We start from the raw sequence: 17,814 nt of genomic DNA on the forward strand, positions 1-17,814 counted from the left end.
CAAGAAATTTGACAACCCGAGTGAAGTAGACAAGTTCTGGAAACAACTAATCTTCTAAAGCTGAATCAAGAAGAAGAAGAAAACCTGAATAAACTGATAACAAATAGTGAAATTGAAGCAGTAATAAAAAAAAAAAAAACTCCCAGCACACAAAAGTCCCAGACCAGATAGCTTCAAAGGCAAATTTTTTCAAACATTTAGGGAAGAATGAACTCCTCTCCTTCTCAAACTACTCCAAAAAAATCCAAGAAGAGGTAAGACTCCCAAAGGCTTTCTATGAGGCCAGTATTATTTTAATTCCAAAACCAAGTCAAGACACAACAAAGAAAACTACAGGCCAATATCACTGATGAACATATGCTAAAATCCTCAACAATATATTGGCAAACTGGATCCAACAGCACATTAAAAAGATCTTACACCACAATCAAGTGAGATTCATCCCAGAGATGCAAGGATGGTATAATATTCACAAATCAATAAACATAATACATCACACAAACAAAATGAAAGACAAAAATCACATGATCATATCAATAGATGCTGAAAAAGCATTTGATAAAGTACATGACCCATTTATGACAAAAATGGTCAGCAAAATGTGAATAGAGGGAGCATACTTCATATAATAAAGATCATATACAAGAAACATATAGCCAACATCATATCAGTGGGCAAAAACTGAAATATATCCTCCTACAATCAGGAATGAGACAAGGATGTCCACTTCTATTAATCATAGTATTGGACGTCCTAGCCACAGCAATCAGACAAGAAAAAGAAATAAAAGGCATCCATTTGGAAAGGAGAAAATAAAACTGTCATTACTTGCAGATGACATGATAGTGTCCATAGAAAACCCTATAGGCTCCACCAGAAAACAACTCGACCTAATAAGTGAATTTGGCAAAATAGTGGGAAATAAGGTCAATATTCGGTTATTGAAATCATTTTTGTACATCAACAATTAAATATCAGAGTTAGAAACTAGAAAAAAATCCCGTTTACTATAGCAACAAGAACAATAAAGTACTTAAGAATAAACTTAACCAAGGAGATAAAAGACCTGTACTTGGAAAACTAAAGAACACTGAAGAAAGAAATAAAGGAAGATACAAATAAATTGAAGCATATGCATGTTAATGCACTGGAAGAATTAACATTATTAAAATAACCATACTACAGATTTTTACAGGTTCAATGCAATTTCTATTAAAATACCAATGACATATTTCACAGAGCTAGAAGAAATACTTCAAAAATGTATATGGAACCACAAATGACCCTGAATAGCCTCAGTAATCTTGAAAAAGAAGAACAAAGTAGGAGGGGTCACAATACCTGATATCAAACTATATTACAATTCCACTGTAATCAAAACAGTCTGGTACTGGCATAAGAACATAGAAACAGATCATTGGAACAGAATAGAGAGCCCAGAAATAAACCCAGTTCTCCATGGTCAATTAATATTTGACAAAGGGGGAAGGAGCATAAAATGGACTGAAAATAGCTTCTTCAACAAATGGTGTTGGGAAAACTGGACAGAAACATGCAAAAAAAAAAAAATGAAACTAGACCACCAACTTACACCATACATCAGAATAAGCTCAAGATGGATAAAAGACTTAAATGTAAGACATGACAGCATAAAAGTCCTAGAGGAAAACATAGGCAGGAAAATTTCAGATATCCCATGTAGCAATATTTTCACTGATACATCTACTAAGGCAAGGGAAATAAAAGAAAGAATAAACAAATGGGACTACATCAAACTAAAAACTTTCTGTTCAGCAAAAGAAAACATCAACAAGATCAAAAGGGAACCAACCATATGTGAAAACATATTTGCCAATGATACCTGAGACAGGTTTGATCTCCAAAATATATGAAGAACTTACATGACTTAACACCAGGAAGATAGATAATTCAATTTAAAATGGGCAAAGGACCTGAATAAACATTTCTCCAAAGAGGACATACAGATGGCTAATAGATATATGAAAAGGTGCTCAACATCACTAATCATCAGAGAAATGCAAATTGAAACTACAATGAGATATTATCTCACACCTGTTAGAATGGCTATCATCAATAAATAAACAAACAAGTGCTGGAGAGGAGGTGGAGAAAAGGGAACCCTTCTGCACTGTTGGTGGGAATGCAGATTGGTGCAGTCACTATGGAAAGCAGTGTGGAGATACCTCAAAAAATTAAAAATGGATCTGCCTCTTGACCCAGTGATTCCACTTGTGGGAATATATCCAAAGGAACCCAAAACACTAGTTTGAAAGAACATAAGCACCCCTGTGTTCATTACAGCATTATTTACACTCACCAAGATATGGAAACAACCCAAGTGTTCAGTAGATGAGTGGATAAAACAACTATGGATCATTTACATAATGGAATACTACTCAGCCATAAACAAGAAGAAAAGTTTACCCTTTGCGACAGCATGGATAGACCTGGAGAACATTATGCTAAGTGAAATAAGCCAGTCAGAGAAGGACAAATACCATATAATGTCACTTATATGTGAAATATAATGAACAAACTAAACTAACAAGGAAAATGGGGACAGACTCATAGATGAATAGCAGGATGACAGCTGGTGGGGGAGGTGAGGGGAAGGAGGAATTGAGCAAAAAGGAATAAAGGGCTCATGGACATGGACAACAGTGTGGTGATTGCTAGGGGGTGGGGTGTATAAGGAGACTAAATAGTAATAGAAAAAATACAATAAATATTAAAAATAAATAAAATTATATAGGTTTCAGGTGCACAATTCTTATTTATTACATCATCTGTTTATTGCATCATGTGCACCCAAAGTCAAGTCTCCTTCTATCACCATTTAATACTTGGAGTCTTTTAATCAGGGCAACCAAGAGACCAGAGGCAGGCAATTCTTGTTTCCCAGATCTTCTTTTTCCTCCTCAGGAAATGAGTGGGGAAAAAATCACGAGGGGTGTCTAAGTGTTCCATGTATGAAAGTACCAATGAAATCCTTTAGCTCTTTGTGACTTTGGCAGGTCTGGAGGTAATTTCCTAAGAAATAAACTGAAGAAGGAAAGCAAAAAGAGGATTCCTTGTAATCATCTCCAAGACTCTAGGCAAAGGCTTTTGGTAACAAAGGATTTTTAAAGTGCCTCATGCAATAAATGTCGAGTTTTGAGCTAACCATCTTGAGCAATTGCTACAGTGCAGGATGGTAAATCAAGGCTGTTCCTGGGTTTGGCCTCTGAATTCAAGATGGAAGCCATGTCCCACATACATCCTAGTGTTGGAGATATGGTCTCAGGCTGCCATTTCTCTGTTGGGACTGTGGAAAGGCTACACTTCAGCAGATTCTATTGATGCTGCTTAATGTATTTTTTACCCACATGCCTCATGGGAGGATAGATTGTGACATTTTCTGGCTGAGAGCTTTAGACTGGGTGATGTTGGGTTAAACCTTTACATATGCATACATTTTTTTTCCTTTTGCTTGAATTTAAATGATTTTTTTCTCAGCTGATCCATCACAGGTAAAGACCATTAATAGCCAAAGTGAGTAAACTGTGACAGCTCTCACTAGAAGCCATGATATTTTATGTCTTTGTTAATAGGACCAGACTGTAAGGCTGAGGAATACCACTGTTTTTAAAGGTGATGACCGGGCCTTTTCCAGGGATCCATGTTTATAAAAATCTTTGTAACAGAAATCTGTGAAATGTTTAATGCTTAGTCTCCCAGAGGGTAGATGAATCTCAAAAACTCTGGACATTCTGACATCTGAAGAGCATGTCAGGTTCTAGGGTAAGTAGCTAACTTTCAAATAAAAAAATTTGACCTGCCTTCTCTTCCTGTGTTTTCTTTATTTTTTAAGCATTTATTTCATTCTCATTCAAGAGAGGGGAAGGAAGATAGAGAGAGAAACATGGATGTGAGAGAGAAACATGGATTGGTTCCACATGTACCTTTATTGGGGATCCAACTGAGAACCTAGGCATGTGCCCTGACTGAAATCGAATTGGTGAACTTTTAGTTACAGGGCAATGCTTCAACCAACTGAGTCACATGAGTCAGAGCTTCCCATCTTTCCCTTATAACCTAGCAGCATTCCATCACCTAGCTAAAGGAGCTTAATATAAACCTTGGAGAAACCAATGAATGACAATGGGATACTGACATTGTCCTGAGATCAAATTTCGAAAAGAACAGTATTCATCCTTATTTTGAAAGCCATGTCCTAGCTTGAGAAGAACGGGGCTTTATTCTAGAGGTTCCTCATCACATTGGCTTGTCTCCCACATTTTAGTTTGAGTTCTTCCTCTAATCTGTAGAATTCCTAACATGAGAAGCATAGTTCCTCTGGATCCAAAGCCAGGAACTAGACCCAGAACCATCATGAGAAACATAGAAGACCTGCTAGTCCCCTGCTGGGGTCTCTGTGTCCTGAGTCCACACTTCAGACCCCAATTTCTAAAAGCTTTAAAAACTTTTGATTCTCCTATTGGGTGCACAGCACTTTGCTTGGTACTATGGGGAGACACAAAAGGGATAAATTCATGGTCCTTACACTCTGGTGCAGACGTGAATTATTCCAGCATCACCAGGAGTCCCTCACCAGGGACCTCACATTAACTGGGGAACATCTCCAACTCAGGTAAAACCTGGTGCTCAGTTAGTTTGAGTGGATTAATCCTTGGTTCCCGGGTAGCATCAGAGGAAATGCAGAGCTGTCACCTTGCTCATTTCCTCAGAATAGTATAGTCTAGCAGGTTTTCTGTGTAGGAAAAAGAGTGTGGGCATGGGCACGTGCGCGCGCACGCACACACACACACACACACACACACACACCCCAGTCGTTTGTTTCAAACATGTTCTCTCAGGGTTTTCCCTGTAACCCATCGCTTCATTGAGAGATTTTTGATGGCACAGCTTGGCATCACTTTCAATAAATAATTCTGAATAAATGAGCTCTGTTAGAACAAAAGATGTGTTTTCCATGTATGCACTATTTCAACATCAGAACAAAAGGAAAGAAAAGTATAAGACTCAATATCTCCTCTTTTCCCAAGAAATCTTGTATGATTATCTCTTTCCTCCTGTATGGGTCTCTCAAATTGCTAGCTTTTCTTCTCAATTCTTCTCAAGAAATTTAGCCTCTATGGAGTAGTTTTCAAATGGATGAACACTTCTAACAAAAACTTCTTTTTCAGTGGGTCTATATCCTTCTGACTTTCTTATATTTAAAAATGCATTTGGATACAAAGGCTTTCCTATCTATCTTAGGACTACCTCCTGTTTACTCTGGCCCATTTTTCTCTATTCACAAAGACCCACTCATTTTTTTAAATTGAATTTATTGGGTTGACATTGGTTCACAAAACCCCACTGGTTTTAAGTGTACAACTCAACCAAACATCATCAGCACACTGCATTGTGCACCCATTGCCCCAAGTCCCATTTTCCTCCTTTTTGCTCACCTTCACCTACTCCCACCCCCGTTTTCCTCTGGCTGTCACCACACTGTTGTCTGTGTGTGTGTGTATGTGTGTGTGTATAATTTTGTTAATCCTTTCACCTTCTTTCATCCAGTCCTCCAACCCTCCTCCCCTCTGACAGCTATCAGACTGTTCCATGTATCCATGCCTCTGTTTCTATTTTATTCATCATTTTATTTTGTTCATTAGATTCCACTTAGCATAATAATCTCCAGGTCCATCCATGTTGAGCCCCACTCATTTTTAATCCAATTTTATTTATTCAATTAATTTTTTGTTCTGTCCTCTCGTTTGGACTATACCCTCTTATGAGGGCAGAGACCATGTCTGTTCTTCTCCCCACTGTATCCCCAGCACCAAGCAGAGCATCTCCATATAGGAGAATCTCATTAAAATATTTGTCGAATGAATAAAGTAAAATGTTTATAATAAGTGACATAATGTGGTTTCCTTGACCAATTAAAAGTGAAATGCACAGCAAGAGTGGATGGTAAACAACACCAGATATGTCAGAATTGGGTTTTTGGAGAATAGAACAGAGTGCAAAGAAGTTAACAAAGCTGAGAAGTCAAATGAAAGTGCCTGTCCTCATGGAGGCGAATGCCCACAGCTGGCCCAGGAGTAAGAGAAGTTGAGAAAGGATCCAGGAAAGGTGGGGCAGCTGTGAACCTGGTCACTGCTTCAGAACCTGGAGACAATGTGTGTGAGCTACAGAATGGTTGCTGCCTCCTTCCACCCTCCAAATCTCACATGAGAACCTCTCTTGTGGCCCGCCCTAACCAAAAATGTGTAGGAAAGGAAATTCTGGCCAATGTGGTTCAGCCTAGCCAAGTTGACACCTTACAAAGTCATTATAGTAGGCAATCACTATTTATTAAACAGATGAATGAACGAATGAAGTGGCATGAAAACAACAGGCATTTGTCCATCTGGTCTAACTAGGATGAGAGCTCCATGAGGGATGGACATTTTCTGCGATTCATTTATTACTGCATCCCAAAAACCTAGAATGGTGCTGGCCCATGTAGGTGCTTAATAAAATTTTGTGGAGCCCTGGCCAGGTGGCTCAGTTGGTTGAAACATCATACCCTACGCTAAAAAAAAAAAAAAAAAAGGTTGGGGGTTTGATTCTCAGTCAGGGTGCATGCCTGTGTTGCAGGTTCAATCCCAGTCACTGCATACAGGAGGCAGCTGATCACTGTTTCCCTCTCACATGGATGTTTCTCTCTCTCTCTCCTTTTCCTCTCTCTCCTTTTCCTCTCTCTCTAAAATTAATAAAAACATATCCTTGGGTGAGGATTAAAATTGTTTTTTTAATTTGTGGAATAAATATTATATAGATCTGACCCCATATCAAAGGAAACCCTGTGGAGTAATTAGAAAACACAACCACATGAAAATTTTTCCTTGGTACAAGGTGTGAGAAATGCATGAGGAGCAATTTTTTCACCACCCCCCGAATCTCATTCATCCATCAGCAAGTCCTCAGTTATCCATTGTCACCTTTACAAACGCACACACACGCACACACACACACACACACACACACACACACACGTACTTACTGTTTTAAATTACTCAATACTTTTGCTTCTCAGAAGTATAAACATCATGCATCACGTAGATTAAAAGGTCTTCTGATGCTCAGTTTTGGCTATTTTCATCACTGATCCACTTCAGAAAGAGGAGATCTCAGAGAAACGAGGAACTGTTTTATACATTTGGCATAAAAGGGTACAAAATGTAACAAAGGAAAAACCATATTTCCTTCTCTCACAATGTATCTCAGGGGAACAAAATAAAAAAACTATTGTAGTGACAGTGGAGCAAATATACATAAAAAGCCAATTATAGGGAAGCTTGGCTACTGAGAGCCAAGAATCCTGGCTAAGGGGGAAAGGAAAGAGGAAAAATGAGAAACATTTTATTCACAACCTTCCTCAAGGTCCATGTGGGGAGCCACAGAGCAGTTGAGCTCCTAGAGGAAACTGACCTGCTGTAAAATCTGAGTAGGCCACAAATACCCCAGCCCCAGAACTACTGAAGCACAACCAGGCTGCACCCTGAAATAGTTTAGGTCAGACTTCTAGAACTTCATCCTGGAAGGGCTCAAGGTTTAGCTACCTCAGATTTTCCACTTCTCTGTCAGGTCTTGCATGAACTGATGCAACTGTAGCATCTCTGTCAGCTTTTTGTCTCCCTAGCTCTCCACCAGATCTCGTTTTTGTTTTCAAAGGTGTATGCCTCTCTGCCTCTGCAACTCTTACCTCTCTATGTCGGAAACAACAAATGTCAACCGTGGTTCTCACTGATTGGTGGATTACTGGCTCCTATGTGCTTTTCTTGTTTGTGCTTTCCTGTGTTTTCCACATTTTAAAAAAATTGAACATGAATTACCTCTATCATCCCATACACAAAACAGTTACAAAAGTGCTTTTATGTATTGTATTGAGGGTGGCTGGAGCAATGAAAAAGAAAGCTATTGTTTGTATGTGTTTAAAGTAAATATTGCCAGCAGTATCAAATACCTCAGCGTGAGCCACTTAAAGTATAATTGCTAATACTAATTTATAATATCATTGGTTAAGTGAGATACCTGGGGCAGATCAACAATATAGCTCCAGTACTATCTCTTTCAGACATGGAACCCTGGGGAAGTTTATCAACTGCCAGACTGTTGGTTTTTAACTTGAATTAGACTTTCTTTGACCTTTACATCTTATACTAACTGAAAGACCATAAACTTTATTTGTCTACAAAAGTACAATAAATAAAATAAAACAAAAGGAGATAACTTTTCATTTATTATGTATGATATCTGCAGAATTGCATGGCTGAAGGTTAAAGGAAAGATGTTGAGAAATAGTGTCTGGGACTTCCTGCCAAGATGGAGGCTTAGACTCATATGCTCTGTCTCCCTCCACAACTAAGTAGGAATACAACTACCTAAAAACCAAAGATAACCAGAAATTCCAGAAAATAAAACTACATGGAAGCCCAATGTATGAAGTTATAAACCAGCAGTGCTCATCTTGATGGGTAGGAGGGGCGAAATCAGAATCGGGACAGAAAGATCAGTCTGTGCTGTCTGCGGTAGCAGCGGGAATAGCTGCGGGACTTCTAGAAATGCCAGGGGAGCAATCCTGGCTGCAGTCGAGACCTGGCAGCTGGCAATTCCAACGCTGGGGAAGGCAGACCCCCCCCACTGCCTTGGATGGTGAGGCCATGGGGAAGGAGCCTCCCAGTCTCTCAGCAGAGAGCAATGGCAGGAATCCATCTTGGACCCCCGCCCCCAAACAAAGCGCCACAGAGCGGTGGAAAAGGTTGCCAGTCACCGGGTAGTGACCAGTGCACGGGGCTCTGCCCCCTACAGCCCACCCAGGAAACAAAGGTAAACAGAAAACTGTCAGGATGAAACAGGCCATGATTGAAATCCCTGTGACACAGCTCACCAGGCAGCAGATGAGGGACCTAACCGATGAGCAAATAAGAAATCTTTCTGAGCTATATTCATAAGGTGGCTTACAGAATTAACAAAAGATTTGGAACAAGACGGGGAAGGAATGAAAGCTAGTCACACTGAAACGAATGAAAACACACACGAGACAAGTGGTGAGGAAATGAAAACCAGAGATCAAATCAACAAATTGGAACATAGGGAAGGAACAAACAGTCAACCAGTGCAGAAAGAGGAAACAAAAAGCAAGGAACATGAGGAGAGGCTCAGAAATCTCTGGGACAGCTATAAGCAAATGAACATCTGAATTATAGGATTGCCAGAGGGCAAAGAAGAAGAACTAGAAATTGAAAAATTATGTGAAAAAATAATGAAGTAGAACTTCCTGAACTTGGGGAAGGAAATAGACTTACAGGTCCAGGAAGCACAGAGAGTTCCAGAAAAATTCGACCCAGGGAGAACCACTCCAAGACACATTATAATCAAATTGTCAAAAATTAAAGATAAAGAGAGAATCTTAAAAGCAGCAAGAGAGAAGAAAAGAATTATGTACAAAGGGGTCCCAATTAGACTATCAGCTGATTTCTCAAAGGAGACCCTGCAGGCAAGAAGGGACTGGCAAGAAATATTCAAAGTAATGAAAATCAAAAACCTACAGCCACAAATACTCTATCCAGCAAAACTATCATTCAGAATAGAAGGGCAGAGAAAGTGCTTCCAGGACAAAGTATAACTGAAGGCGTTCATCAGATCCAAACCACTATTATATGAGATGTTAAAGGGACTGGTTTAGAAGAAGGAGGATCAAAACTATGAACATTAAAATGAAAACTGTATCACAACAACCAACAACAAAAACTAGGGAATCGAAACAAAGGCAAACTAAGTAGGCAATGAGAGTGGGAAAAGAATTATAGGTATGGGGAACATATTGGGGGGAGGTCAGCAGGGAGGGGAAAGGGGGGAAGGGCGAGAGATGGTACAGGAATTAAGAAGCATAGTAGGAGGGAATGGAGTAGACAGGAAGAGGCTGAGAAGAACTATATGCACAACCAATGGACATGGACTAAAAGCAGGGGACAATTGAATGGAGGAGGGTCACTGGGTGGAGGGGAGCAGAGGGAAAAGAAATTGGGACAAACATAATAGTATAATCAATAAAACATATTTTTTTTAAAAAACATTAAAACTTGGATTCACTTAAAAAAAAAAGAAAAAGAAATAGTGTCTGTGAACATGAAAAATGCAGTTGCCACCATGTCATAGATCTAATAGGCAGTATAACATAAGATTAAAACTGAACTAAATATTCAGCTTTAAATTAAAACCAGGACATATCTGAAGACCATGGTTTATAATTCATCTTTGGCCCTGACTTGTGTGGCCCATTTGGTTGGGTGTTATCTCACAAAGCAAAGGGTCTTGGGTTTGATTCCTGGTCAGGGCACATGCCTAGGCTGCAGGTTCAGTCCCCAATTGGGGTGTGTGTGAGAGGCTACTGATCAATGTTTCTCACATTGATGTTTCTTTCCCTCTCTTTCTCCCTCCCTTTCCTAAAAATAAATAAATTTTGAAAAATAATTCATCTGTGTTTTCATGGTTGGATAAAATCTACTGGCAATAAAAAGGATCAAAGTTTCTTTACCCAAACCTTCCTAAACAAAATACTAAGGTGGCCTCAGTAAATTAAATATGGAAGGTTAAGATTGTTCTAGACTTTGGAGAGTTAAATTTTATTTCATAAGTTTCCTCCTGACCTAATTTTTTTTTCCCCTGCTAAAAGCTTTATTGTTTCCATTTGGTCAGCAGCATGGGAGAGGGCTCCGGGGTGGTTAAGAGGATGCCTAGTGGTTTCAGGAAGAGGCTCAGGCAGAAGCTAGATACCAGGGGTATGCAGAGGGGCCCCTCAAAGGCCTCTGGGCTCCAAAGATTCCTACTCTTGCTTGAGGGTAAGTCTCTCGAAGAGATACTTGCCCTGCCCAGCCTGGGGTCTGACCAGTCTGTGGAGATGAATTAGGTGGTTGCCCATCTTCTTGATGATTTTCACTCCCTCACCCATGAAGTGGTTCTCCAGGAAGTCACAGAGGTGAGTGTCTGTGCAAGCAGAACCCAAGGCATGCAGTTCCAAAAGGGCCTTGCTCAGGTTCTTCTCCGTGACCAGGACGGCTTCCTTGGCATCCTGAGTTTTACCCCACTCATCTTGGGAAGGCTTCTGCACTGGTTTTGCATCTACAAGAGACATTTGGCTTCTCCTGGGTCAATACCCAGAAAGAGTGGGCCATGCCGTCCAGAGCCACATCATTGTTATCAAAATAGATAGGTGTTTTGGTGCCCACTGTTGCAGGTTAACCAGGCAGTTGATAGTAGCTTCTACCTTGGTGGAATAATTCTAATGAATTTTGGAGCTCATGATTGCTCAGCAATAAGAAATTAAGCTCAAAAAAACAGTGCTAGCTGGACTCAGAGGCAGAAGATAGCTAAGATGGTTTTGAAGGTGGTGACTGTAAAAGAGGTTGGAGGGTGGTTGGAGCTTGGAAGAAGGGTTGTCCCTGGGTCCGTCCTGCCCAAACATTGTTGAAGCAAGAGACACATCCTGGGGGCTACCAAGAGCACTGCCTCCTCCTGCCCTAAACTTGATAGAAATGAGCCAACAAGCCTTATTAAAAATAAGAATTTTTTATCACCAAGATCAGCAGTTCAGCCAAAGAAGACCCAGGGCCCCCTTAATAGATGAAGGGTTGGCATGGAGATAAGCTCACTGCTTCTTCCTTGATTTGTATCCAGGCAAAAATGGGTGAAATGAGCATCAAGGGCAGTTTGGGAAGGGGTGTAAAGGATGGAGACAGAGGGAGAGTCAGGGAAGGGACCCTCGTTGCCTGAGAGCATGTGGAAGGAAAAATAACAGCCCTCTTGTAAGGGGAGAATTATGGGAATGCTGCATGTATTTGAGTTCCAGGTTTCATTTGTACTAGATGAGAGCATGACCTTCTATCCTCACCACTCCCCAAAAAACCCCTGTCCAAAATCAACCAGGTATTTCTTTCTACCTTCTCCAGGTTGGGTCAGGGCTCTATCACTAATATCCCACGACTGGTTCTGATCCCAACTCTTAAGGTTTATCATAAAATGTCTGTCTTTCTCCTGGAGTCCAAGGTCCTGATCTCTCAGCCACAACACTTAATCATATATGGATGATAAATTCTCCCCCTCAATAATCAGTTCTGCCATTTGGTGGAAGAACCACCCAGACCATTTGGGTCCTGAAAATAAACTAACCCATGGATTCACGGAATGCCCCCCTTCTCAGCCAGTTGTTTTGTGCTGGAGAGACAGATCTTTATATTCACCCAACGTCTGCTGCACTGAGTGCTGAACAAGCTCATCAGAGGTGAAATTCTTCTGCTGTCAAAACAAACTCTATGAGGACAAGATGCACTTGGAGTTTCACTCTATCTCTTCTGTCTTGTGGTGGGTTACTACAGTTTATAAGGAAAATAGTTTGAAATTTGCAAAATCTCCAAATCCTGCCCTAGGGAGCCTGCACTTCTTGGCTTCCTTATAGCCCCTTTGCGAACATAAGATAGGTTTATTAATCACCCTCTGAATTGCATCACTCTTATTATTTCCATCAGAGTAAAATAGTGCAGAAAAATAGAAGCTGTGTTTGCATTCCCTGTTTCAGATATACAATTTCACTTGAAGGGAATAGCAGACGCTATTTACCCATGACTATATCCCTCTCTGGTGCCCAGGCTGGAGGGCCTACAGCAAACAGTTTCAAAACAGAACCATCTTCCCCAAGCCCACTCTCAACACGCCTTCATTCCTCACCCGTCACTGTCTCTCTGGCTCTCCTCAACCACAGCAAGCACACACATAGAAAAAACAGAGGGGACTCAGTGAATCTTAGTGCTTCTGTGGAGGCATGAAGCCCCTGGTGAGAGCTGATGATTTGGGAGGTAGAATGCACCCAACGGACTTCATTTAAAGATATGTACAGGGACTTCTGGTCAAGATGGCAACATGGGCAGACATAGCTCACCTCTTTACGCAACCACATCAAAATTACAGCTAAAATATAGAACAACCATCACTCAGAACCATCAGAAATCAGGTTGAATGGAAGTCTGACAACTACGGAATTAAAGAAACCACATCCATGTAGATGGGTAGGAGGAGTACAGACACAGAACAGGCTAGTCTCATACCCACATGTGGTGGATAAAAATTAGGGAGGGATATCTCAGGAGTGAGGAGTCCCAGCCCCATGCCAGGCCTCCCGGCCCAGAGTTCCAGTTCCAGGAAGATAAGTTGCCACAACTTCTGGATGCAAAAACCAGCAGGGACTGAATTGGTGGAAGAAACTGGTGGAGCCCCAAGCAGCTCCTCTTAAAGAACCCACACACAGGCTCACCTACTCAAATTCCCTCTGAGCTCCAGCACAAGGGTAGCAACTTCAACGGCACCAGCGGCACACAGGGAGAAACTGAAGTGTCTGGCAACAAGGCGAGCAGAGGCCATTGTCCCTTTTCTAACCCTTCTCCTGACAGAGCCACACAGTCAGCAAGCTGGTGTCATATCTGAGACTCCATCAACCTGGCTAACACTGTTTGACCTGCCTTGGAGATCCCCAGAGACTGCCTCACCCAACTTACAGGCCCACCCAAGGTGTTTTTCCATATGAATATCTGGTCTTGGCTTCTACTTCGCAGCTTCCTAAATCCTCTCAAACAAGCAACAGCTGGCCTCAGTGATCCCCAGGCCCAACACTAGAGCAGCCAGCCTAGATTCAAAGCTTGGCTTCACCTGGGAATCTCCAAGCCCACACAAGTAGGAGGCATCTCAGATTGCTTTATAGCTCAGGCAGGGAGGCTGACCTTGACCAGCACCACCTGGGAAACCCCAGGGCCAGTGCACCCAGTGTGCAGCTACAGACCACACTGGAGCCCCACCACCCTGACCCTTCATTGCTGATCCTCCATGGAGGGCGGAGGTTGGTGGTCAGTGGTCATGGCCAGTCCTTGCAGCTGACTGGCCTGGGTCATTCCCTCCCATTCACCTGCCAACACCAACCAACTCTCAACTATAAGAGGAGGTTGTACTCAGTCTACACAAAAACCACATCTCTAGTATCCAGCTTGGGCGATAAGGAAGGCTGTACCACTGGACACTACAAGACACCAACTACATTAGGCCACAGTATCAAGACAGAGCATCAAAGCAGCTCTACCTAATATATAGAAATGAACACAGGGAGGCAGCCTAAATGAGGAGACAAAGAAATATGGCCCAAATGAAAGAACAGATAAAACTCCAGAAAAAGTACTAAACAAAATGGAGATAAGCAACTATCAGATTCAAAGTTCAAAACACTGGCTATAAGGATGCTCAAGGAACTTAGTGAGGACCTCAGCAGCATAAATAAGATCCAGTCAGAAACAAAGGATACACTAATTCAAATAAAGAATGTTTTACAGAGAAACAACAGTAAAGTGGATGAAGCTGAGAATCAGATCAATGATTTGGAACATAAGGAACCGAAAAACAACTGATAAGAACAAGAAGAAAAATAATCCCCCTAAATGAGGATAGTATAAGCAGAGTCTGGGACAAGTTCAAGAGGTCCAACATTGGCATGATAGGGGTGTCATAATGAGAAGAGGAAGAGCAAGAAATTGGAAATCTATTTTTAAAAAATAGTTAAAGAAAACTTCCCTGATTTGGTAAAGGAAATAGACATGCAAGTGTAGGAAGCAGAGAGAGTCCCAAAGAAGATGGGTGCAAAGAGGCCTACTCCAAGACACATAATTAAAATGCTGAAGGTTAAAGATAAAGAGAGAATCTTTAAAAAAGCAAGAGAAAATCAGTTAGTTACCTACAGGGAAGTTCCCATAAGGCCGTCACCTGATTTCTCAAAAGAAATTTTGCAGGCTAGAAGGGACAGGCAAGAAATACCCGAAGTCATGAAAAGCAGTGACCTACAGCCAAGATTGCTCTACCCAGCAAAGTTATCATTTAGAATCTAGGGCAGATAAAGAGCTTCTCAGACAAGAAAAAACGAAAGGAGTTCATCATCACCAAACCATTATTATATGAAATATTAAAGGGACATATTTAAGAAAAAAAGATCAAAATTGTGAATAATAAAATGGCAAAAATACATATCAATAATTGCATCTAAAAATCAAACTAAGCAAACAAGAAGGACAGAGACAGAATCATGGATACAGAGAGCATTTTGATGGTTGTCTGATGGGAGGAGTGTGTCGGGGAATGGGTGAAGAAGTGAGGGGATTAAAAAGTACAAATAGGCAGTTACAGAATAGCCATGGAAATGTAAAGTACAGTATAGGAAATGAAGTAGCCAAAGAACTTATATGCATGACCCATGGACGTGAACAAGGTGGGGGGATTGCTTGAGGGAGTGGGGGGTCCTGGGTGGAGGGGGGGCAAAGAGGGAAAAATCAGGACAACTGTAATAGCATAATCAATAAAATACAATTTAAAAAAAAGTAAAACAAGTAAAGATGTGTACAGAGTTATGTAAAAATTCAAGGGTTTTAATGTTTCTTAAGCTAATATGATCCTCCTTTAACTTCCCCTGACCTGCTTGGGTTCCTGTCTTCTTTCCATATGAGGTACCAAACCACAGTCATGGAATTTTAAAGTGGTAATAAAGAGGGTGAATCTTTGGGAAAAGGAAGTGCCTTGCTACTTTCAGCTGCAAGTTAATGAAAAAACTGGGCCTAGAACCCTCCTATCTTTATTCACAGACCTGTGTTTTTCTAGAAGTCCAGATGTGAAGAAGATTCTTTAACTGAGATGTTATAGAGATCTTGACAGATTCAATCCCCAGGTGTAAGTAGTAACAGCCTGTCAAGTTACCAAATTTAAAATAAGTCAAAACAGGATAAGCTTTAGTTGGCTATAACGTCATTGAGAAGAGATCTGGGTTGGGTCTAAAAACACAGTGGACATGTTCAGACACATGAATTCTTCCTTCCTTTAGCTGTCTACCCAGCAACCATTCACAGCATGATTCATTTCTAACACTGTTTAGTTCCTGGTCTCTGTAAAATCATAGACGGTCAGGAAAGGAAGGAGCCTTAAAAAGCATACAGAGTAGCCCCAGCTGGTGTGGCTCAGTGGATTGAGCACCAGCCTATGAACCAACAGGTCACCAGTTTGATTCCCTGTCAGGGCACGTGCCTGGGTTGTGGGCCAGATTCCCAGCTGGGAGTGTGTGAGAGGCAACCCATCGATGTTTCTCTCCCTCTCTTTCTCTCTCCCTCACCCTCTCTCCAAGAAATAAATAAAATATGTAAAGAAAAAAGAAGGCATACAGAATAACCAACTGTCTGGGTGCATCTAGGATCACATATGTTAGAAGCAGCTACAGGTCTGAAGGCACCTCCTGGTATTTAAGCCCACTCCTGTGTCCACCTGTGTCCACGGATCCGGTGAGGCCTGAAGATTTGGCAGTTATCTAGTTAGTTAATCTGAATAGATAGCAGATTAACTCTGTATCTCAAGCCAAAATGTCACTATGCCACTTGAATTAATCTATTTGGCAGTCTATATTGTGAAACTCATATAGTAGAATTGGAAAGTACCCTCCATTTATCCAGTTTTCAAGTGTAAAGTCCTGTGGGTACTCCTCTGCTCCGCAGGATGACTTAATGTAGCCGCTTATCCCCCAGACTATTTCCTCAGCCCGTGCTGTCCTTGGACCAGAGACATGCTTGCTCCCAACCCAGTGCGGATGCCGTGGGAGGCCTGGTACAGTGACCTGGGCTGTGCTGACCCCATCGCTCATCTGCTCACAGGGACAGCGCTTCCTTTGTACCATAACCCCAGTCCCTCAGGGCCTCAGTTGAAGTCAGCCCTGCCCAAGTATCTTGCCACAATAGAACTTGTTATTATTCCCCAAGCAGGCCATGGACATCTTTTCAAATGACCTTCTTGAAGTGAGAGGATCCTGGGAAATCTAGTGACTTCCCCTGAAATGGGAGCACCGACCTCTGGAAAATTCCACAACCCTGGTCCCTGGGTAGTGGAAGAAAATGGGCAAGGAGTATGTTAGCTTTATGCCTAATCTTTAGGGCATCCATTGGGTTCTCTAGGAAGTGAAATTCTCAACCTGGAATAGCTACTATAACAACAGGAAGATAATCTCAGGCCAACTGGAGAGAGAGAGAGAAATAAAGGCAAATGTGTGCTCGTCCCTTAGGGTTGTGAGCTAGAAACCTCCTTAGACCCAAGAGTCTTTCTTCAGATGAGCCCCTCCTTGGCCATTACAATAAAATCACAGGCCTTCTATTTATGATTAAAATTTCCCTATTTAAAACAGATTTGATAAGCCAAATCTTTTTTTCACATATTTTTCTTTTAAAAGTCTGTTTTCCTAAATTTTTGTTATTTTAACTATGTTAAAGTGGCTCAGTTCAAAGACATAGAATGTACCAGGAAAGCAAACATTTAATCATTGAAGGCAAAATGTACATAAGTGATGTTGACTTGAGAGTTCATGACACTAAAGATAAAGGCATTCCTGGCCCACCTCAGGTCAATAGACTTTTTGCCCTAAAGACAAGAGTCCTTTTGTGGTCTCAAAGTATCCAGAGTGGTAGCTGCATGGCTGAACTGAGCACTTGAGATTCTGAGGGTCCCTAAACTTTGTCCTTCTCTTGATTGGAGGTAGCTTGGGAATGGGGAGATAAAAACCACTTGCAGCCCCTGGATGGGCAGAGTAGAGTTGCTCTGGATCCTTCATGACAGGATGCAGAGTTCCTACATTTTGCCTGGTTAATGGCCATGTCCAGCTTCTGCTGTAAAGGCCACTGTTCCAGGTGAGAGACTGAAGGC

The 17,814-nt window shown here is 41.4% G+C and overlaps 1 non-coding gene and 1 pseudogene across 1 annotated transcript; both read right to left on the reverse strand.

Moving 5' to 3' along the window:
- Positions 1-7,084: 7,084 nt before the first annotated feature.
- LOC150021743 (small nucleolar RNA U2-19) lies at positions 7,085-7,164 on the reverse strand. Its single transcript, XR_016513730.1, has one exon. It is a non-coding gene; the product is annotated as a small nucleolar RNA U2-19 (small nucleolar RNA).
- A 3,718-nt stretch (positions 7,165-10,882) lies between these two features.
- Positions 10,883-11,359, reverse strand: LOC150021744 (ferritin light chain pseudogene; annotated as a pseudogene).
- Positions 11,360-17,814: the final 6,455 nt, after the last annotated feature.

This window comes from Furipterus horrens, unplaced genomic scaffold, assembly GCF_987537825.1.
Source record: "Furipterus horrens unplaced genomic scaffold, mFurHor1.1.pri manual_scaffold_1, whole genome shotgun sequence".
NCBI classification, from domain to species: domain Eukaryota; kingdom Metazoa; phylum Chordata; class Mammalia; order Chiroptera; family Furipteridae; genus Furipterus; species Furipterus horrens.